This window comes from Pseudoliparis swirei, chromosome 22 (assembly GCF_029220125.1).
Source record: "Pseudoliparis swirei isolate HS2019 ecotype Mariana Trench chromosome 22, NWPU_hadal_v1, whole genome shotgun sequence".
In the NCBI taxonomy this organism is placed as follows: domain Eukaryota; kingdom Metazoa; phylum Chordata; class Actinopteri; order Perciformes; family Liparidae; genus Pseudoliparis; species Pseudoliparis swirei.
In genome coordinates, this window is record NC_079409.1 from 3,163,504 (window position 1) to 3,170,327 (window position 6,824).

Sequence of the window (6,824 nt, forward strand, 5' to 3'; positions counted from 1 at the left end):
CGTGTTCTGCAGCCGCATTTAGAGAGAGACAAAACCAGAGCCACTCAGCATGTGGACCGTGGGCCCGGTCACACTGTCCATTATTCTGCAGCCTCCCTCTCCCCACACGCACACACAGACACACATGTCAATATGTTTGGTCTTCACTGGCTGGAATGTGCCCTGAGGCTCCCATATAAAATTAGCAGACCATTCCCATGTTGGCTCCCTTTCATGCCCCCCCCGCCCCCCTCCCCACACACACACACACACACACACTCACGAAAGCGGCCCGACGCCACTGTATCAATAATTCAGCCACGATTTAGTTGTGTAGTCGGGGCCACATGTTACGGGTCAGTTATAACGGCTGCTGTTGCCACGGGATGCCCGGATCTGCCTGATGGGCTTGTTGGAAGGAGGGGGCGGGGGGGGGGGGGGGGTCAAATGGTCTGATGTCCCTCCATTGTGGGTCCACTAATAGGCCTGTACACACTGTCCACAGGCTTTATTCTGTATTTAAGACTAAACACTTGCATCATTCTAAACCTAAAGGGTCAGTTCACCCACTTTACATCTGGGAGAATAGAAGTAGAAAAAGAAGTAGGAGAATAACAAGTAGAATATGAAGTAGAAGAAGAAGTAGAAGTAGTAGGAGAATAAGAAGTCGGAGAAAAGAAGTAGACATAGTAAGAGAAGAAGAAGTAGGAGAATGAGAAGTAGAAAAAGAAGTAGAAGAAGAAATAGAAGAAATAGAAGTAGTAGGAGAAGAAGTAGGAGAAGGAGAAGAAAAGAAGGAAAAAAAGGAAGAAGAAAGCATCATCAGGGTATATATACAGTATATATATATATTATACATATATATGTATAATATATATATATATACTGGGTATGGACAATAACCTTCTTTGTCCTTTGAAGAATGCCCCTGATGATGCTTTCTTCTTCCTTTTTATATATACATATACAGTATATATATATATACATAAATATGTAATATTATCGATGGTTTCCAACTTAAAAACAGATGTTATTCAAAGCGAGCCGGCTGCATGTGAGGCCCTCCAGTTGACAACTCGTCCTGAAAGAACCACATGTGTGTTCTTGAGGATCCACAGAAGAATCAAGTCTGTGGGGGGGTCCTCCCCCCCCCCCCCCAACACCTCCCTACCCCGTCTTAAGCCAGCCTTAGGGTGGTGGAGCTGCTAATCTCGCGCTATACTGCTAAAATGGAAATGTGTGTGTATCTGTCTGAGTGTGTGTGTGTGTGTGTGTGTGTGTGTGTGTGTGTGTGTGTAAGGGGCCAGGAGAAGTGGCTGCCCTTGCACCTTGGCGAGATGAAAAGCCCTCAAAGCCCGGAGAGGAGGAAAACACTGGCAGGGCAGAAGTCAACCTCCCAAGGCCGAGAGAGAGAGAGAGAGAGAGAGAGAGAGAGAGACCAGGACCAACTCTTTCTTTTGCCCTGCGGCAGGTTGTGTACGTGGTCAAACTCTGGAGTTACTGTATATGAAATGTACATTCACAACTTCCTGGGCAACTTTAGTCAAAGGCCGACAGCGGTGACCCGGTTCTGTTTTTATTATTCCACTCGCCGTATTTAATTACTCGCCTGAGGAACTGCAACAACCACATAGTGCTATTACTACTATTATTGTTATTATTGTGATTTAATTTAGATCCCGCCGATTATGAAACGTCACTGTGCTCCATGCGGGGGATGAATCGGCGTGCAGCAACAAAAACAACGACCCGATGGGAGGAAGACAACTTTTCAGTTTCACTTTTTATTTGACAATTTAGGACTTTTTTGGGAGGAGAGAGGAGGGGGGGGGAATAACACACACACACACACACAGCAATACTTTTAAAGTGTGTTTCTTACATCTGCTTCCTGTCACAACTCCTTCCATATCGCGGTGTAAAGTCAAAAGTACACACAGACGAAGGGATCGAACACGCAGTGCGGACGGCGAGTGTTAAAACGATTGTGGAGGTTTCTGTGTTCCCGCCTAAAAGTAACACGAGTGTTTGGAGGGCAAACCTCGAGCAGCGGTCAACGGGGCGACTTTGGAAATAAACAAAAAATTTAACAGAAATGCACATGCGTTGACTCAGAGGGATGATTTCGGTGTTTTAGGAGCTTTTGTATCACGTACATTGTGATGTTTCTGAGTTTCTCGCGACTTATTGAATCCCTAAATGCAGGAAACTCAAACAAGAATGCACCAGGAGACTTTAAATAAATAAAAAACAATGATTGCACGTGCAGAGTCTGGATATGTGGGTGCAATTCTTTTTTTGAGAAACTAAATGACATTTAAGCCAAATTATTATTTGAAGAAGAGTATTGTTTATTGGAACCAGATTTGAAGTCGGGGTCTTTGAGGCAGAAGCTTCAAGGTCCACTATGTCTGCCGTGAGAAGAACGTTTAGTGACCCCGAAGCAGAGTATCGATACCGGAGAGGATGTCGTGACATATCGCATTATTGATTATGTCACACCCCTTTAATTAAGGTGAAAGACAGCAGAGTGAAAACTGAACATTTACCCTCCTTAATGCTCTTTCCTTTTTTTTCTTCTTTCTTAAATATATATATTTTCTCAAATATATATTAAATTAAATATATATATATAATAAATAGATAAATAATAAAATTAATATATAAGTAAAATATATATAAATACTAAACATGTATATATATTTTATATATATAATAAAGATATAAATAATAAAATATATATAAAATGTGCATATATTTATTTTTTGATAGTGTCAATATAGCTGAATAATCCGGATGGCATAAATCCAGTTAAAATGCTGACTGAATTTTTATAAAATGCATTTATTTTGCTACGTCCTCCCCTGATTGGCCGTGCTCCAGTCACATGACTCTGCGATCCCTCTTTTTTCCCATCTATTGTCGTTCTTCCTCCGCCGTATTTTCCTGCAAGTGAACCAACTGCAGCATGAGGAAAAAGCTGCTTCCCGTTTACAGCCCAAGTGCACGGGAGCGGTCACGTGACGTGTCCTTACAAAAGGGGGTCGCCGTGTGCACGGAGAACGTTTTAGGTTTATTTAATAATAATCATTTGAATCTATGTTATTTGTATAGCGATATAAAAGGCACTCCAGAACCAGAAACAATAGAAGCAGTAACAATGGACACGAGAGTAATTTATCGCCTGCGGTTTAAAGCTACGAGACGCTTGTTGAGGTCAACTGGGATCTGGACGTATACAAAAACACACAATTAGTTTGTTCTCCAGTCAGACAGCAGCCATTTGTTATATCTCGCTCAGTCACAATAATAACCCTCAATTCACAGAGTCAAAGTAGCCTCAAAGTCTCATCCCGTGTCTCCTTCATGACGACTTGACCACTAATCCCTTAAAAAAGCCCCGAAAACATTCGCGCCTCCACTGTTGACCGTAATCATTTCTTTGGTCTTTGCAGAAACTACAGTAAATTCACCCATTTTAAAACGATCAATAAAGAGAGAGAAGAAGCACACACACACACACACACAGTGCGGATGCCCCGAACAGCTGATGCTGGAGGTTGAGTGTTCACGTAGAAGGTATGCGCTCAGACAGAAAACGTGTGAAGCACAGAAGTGATCTATGCCGGGGCCCCCTTGACGAGTTGCTGCGGCGACCGTGTGTAAAAAAACGAGGATAAAGGGCGACGTGGCCCCGCGGCCACCGGACCGTCGGCGCGGCGACGTATCGCGCAGGTGTACGACAGCCGGTAGTTACTCATCGTCCGCGATGTTAACGATCGCAGCACGTCGATCGCAAAACCCCGGGAGTTAAATGAGTTTGTGCACTCAGCTACGCCTGCGCCGCCTTCGTTTCTTTTGGCTGTTCAAGGTCACTCCCTTTTCGACCAGGAGGGATGGTTCCCGCGCCGCGAAGCATCTCGGGCTCAAGGTCAAGCGCGGCGGCGCCCGCTATTCAGAACAAATAGATCCGCCGAGCACTCGATCTCGCCGGGTCGGTTAAGTACGGGGGGGCCGGGATAAAAAAAGAAAGAAAGTTGGCCCGGCACCTCGTATATATTTCATCCTGTACTTGTATTTCAGCTCCACACTTTGTCACCCCCCCCCCCCCCCCACACACACACACACTCTCTAACGCTTTGAACTCCCTCTTATGTGACTGAACGCACACAAAAGTTAGCATTGATTTTTTTTGGGGGGGGGGGGCACGTAAGAGCTCACCGGAGTGCAATGTGGAACGATCCCGTTGAGTACCCCCCCCCCCCCCTTTTAAGCTGCTCTGTCGGGACACACAGCGTGACCGAATGCTGCTATTGGCCTATGGACGGTTTGGGGGGTGGGGGGGGGACAAAACAAAACAAAACAAAAAAAGCCCCCTCAAGAGGGCCTTTGTGTTGGAGGGCACGACAAGGCCGGGGCGCGTGGCGAGAGGACACACTCGATCTGGAGTCAGTTAGCAGCTCATGCCTATCGCAGCGGACAATGGGTGCACGGGGCGAGTGTCTCCCTTTAGCCCCCCCCCCCACACGACCCCCCCGAGGAGACACGAGCCGGGGGCTGGGCGCTCTGATGGCCAAGCGTGACATTTAAACCCCTGCCCTCCGGTAGCTTCAGGGGGGCTTTATGAAGGAGATAGGGGCGGTAGGGGGGGGGGGCACACAGAGAGGTCCATCTGAGCAGAGAGAAAGGAGGGGGAAAAAAACAGAAGAAGAAGAGGGTACGGACAGAGGCTCGCCCTATAAACCCCCCCGCCCCCCTTCCTCCTGCAGAAATCCTCAGTGTGGCGGGGGCCCCCATTGTGCGTGTGGGGGGGGGGGCACCGCTGAAGAAAAAGGGCCCTTTGGTGGTAAACAATTCAGCTGTCCACTCTGATCACGACGGGGGCACCTCCCATTGCTCTGAGCATCTGCTTCGTCGTATAGGTGCCGCTCGCCGCCGCTGACCATACAGAACCCGGCGAGCGGCTAAAGCCCTGCATCTGCAGGCCCACCGCCACCTGCTCTCACCCCCACCTCCCCCTGCTCCCTTCTTCTTTTCTTATCGTCCACATTTTTCGGATCAATACGGTCGACTCCGCCGCGTCGCCTCTCAAAAGACGGCTTGAATAGCCGGCGTTGGCTGTTTAGTGGGAGCGCAGGCTTTTAAATTGCGTACAGTGCAGGAGGCCAACTGTACGAGCTGACTCAGGCCTGCATGGGGGAGAAGGAGCTCTCTCCCTCTCCCTCTCCCTCTCTATCCTAAATCGTTTCTGTGGCTACTCAGCGCCCCCTTGTGGTCGTTCAGGATATCTCCTCCCTGCTTGCAAATCCATCCACCTGCTTTTCTTTTTTACAGTACGAAGTTCTTTCCTCTCCGTGTTGACACACTGTGGTGGAATAAACATACAGACAGCCTCGGGTAAATAATAATAATAGTAATAATACCAGAGTGTAAAAGGATTCCACTGCATGTAAACGTTTTTAAAAAGTGCTCCAACTCTCAGGTCTTTTGAACAAAGGGTTAAAGGTTTTCCTGTTGGACACTGACTTTTACCAATTTGCACTTTAATTTTGTATTTTTACTCTCCTTCTTCTTCTTTTTTTTGTTGCATTTTCATCTTTCTTTATACTTTTTAACATCGTCTTCATTTAAAATATAATTTCGCCTCGTGTCTCTTTTCATATCATCAATCTATTGAAAGTAAAAAGTCGGCGTCGTTCAGAATGTACGGGTTTCACGGCGTCGTACTGTTTGAGTATTGTGTCGTCATGGAAACGCATCGTCTTTCAGGAACCAGTCTGATCTGGAAAATTACTAATAGCTGGCAAAATAAGATGAAATATCTCCCTCTGAAATGCATTAAAGCAGAAATATAAAGGGAAATATTGATGCTTAACTACTTAGTTACCTTTAACCTCTAACCAACATACAGTTGTATGTAAATATATCACACTATAAGAATGTTTAATAAAAAAATGATTGTATTCAAGCGGATTGCAACTGAGTGACACATTTCCTGGATTATTCCGCCTGAAAGGGTTAACGGTGAGGCGGGGAGGCACTAATCAGCTCGGAAACATTTGCTGCCCTTCTGGCAAGGTCAGAGGGGTCACGGTGCCTGAGCTGGACGTCCACTCCACCCCCACCCCGGCCCCCACCCTTGGGGCCCACAGGCCCTGCAGGCACAATCACTGCAGCGCCGCCGTCGGCCCACAGAAGCCGGGCTTTAATCTGCGGATGGGCCGCGACTGTCCGTCCATCAGGCTGTCAGGGCGGCCCTGGACCTGAGCCAGCTGATTGGTCTGCAGGGGGATGCGTCCCCCCCCCCCCACACACACTCACACCCTTCCTGCTGTTTGGCCAGCTGATTGATCTGTCAACACTGACCGCTGGACGTGTGTCCCTGAATTTAATTTCAGAATTCATTTTCTGGGAGACGTGTGTGTACAGAAATGATGTAGAGTCCCGGGGATCGGAGAGTGGTCCGAGGGCGGAGGCGAAAATAAAACTGCAATTTAAATTCCAATACCCACCTCCCCCCACACACACACACACACGTACACTTTCTTCGACGTAAAACACACGGACGACCCTTAAAGCATGTCGTTTTTGCAGTTATTTAAGATGCGAAACGTGTATTTTCCAGTTCTCTCTTCTCCGTTGCGTTGGACACACATTCATCGGTCCACCCCCTGCGATGCAGCGCTGTTGCAACGTCTACGACCGAGATGTGGAATCATCTACGAGACATGACGCATCCCTTATCAATAACCAGAGAACCCCCCCCCCTCCCCCTCCCCCACCCATCTTCCCTGTCGTCATAATAATAAAAAAAGGGTTGAAAAATGCCAGTGGAGGCCGGCGGT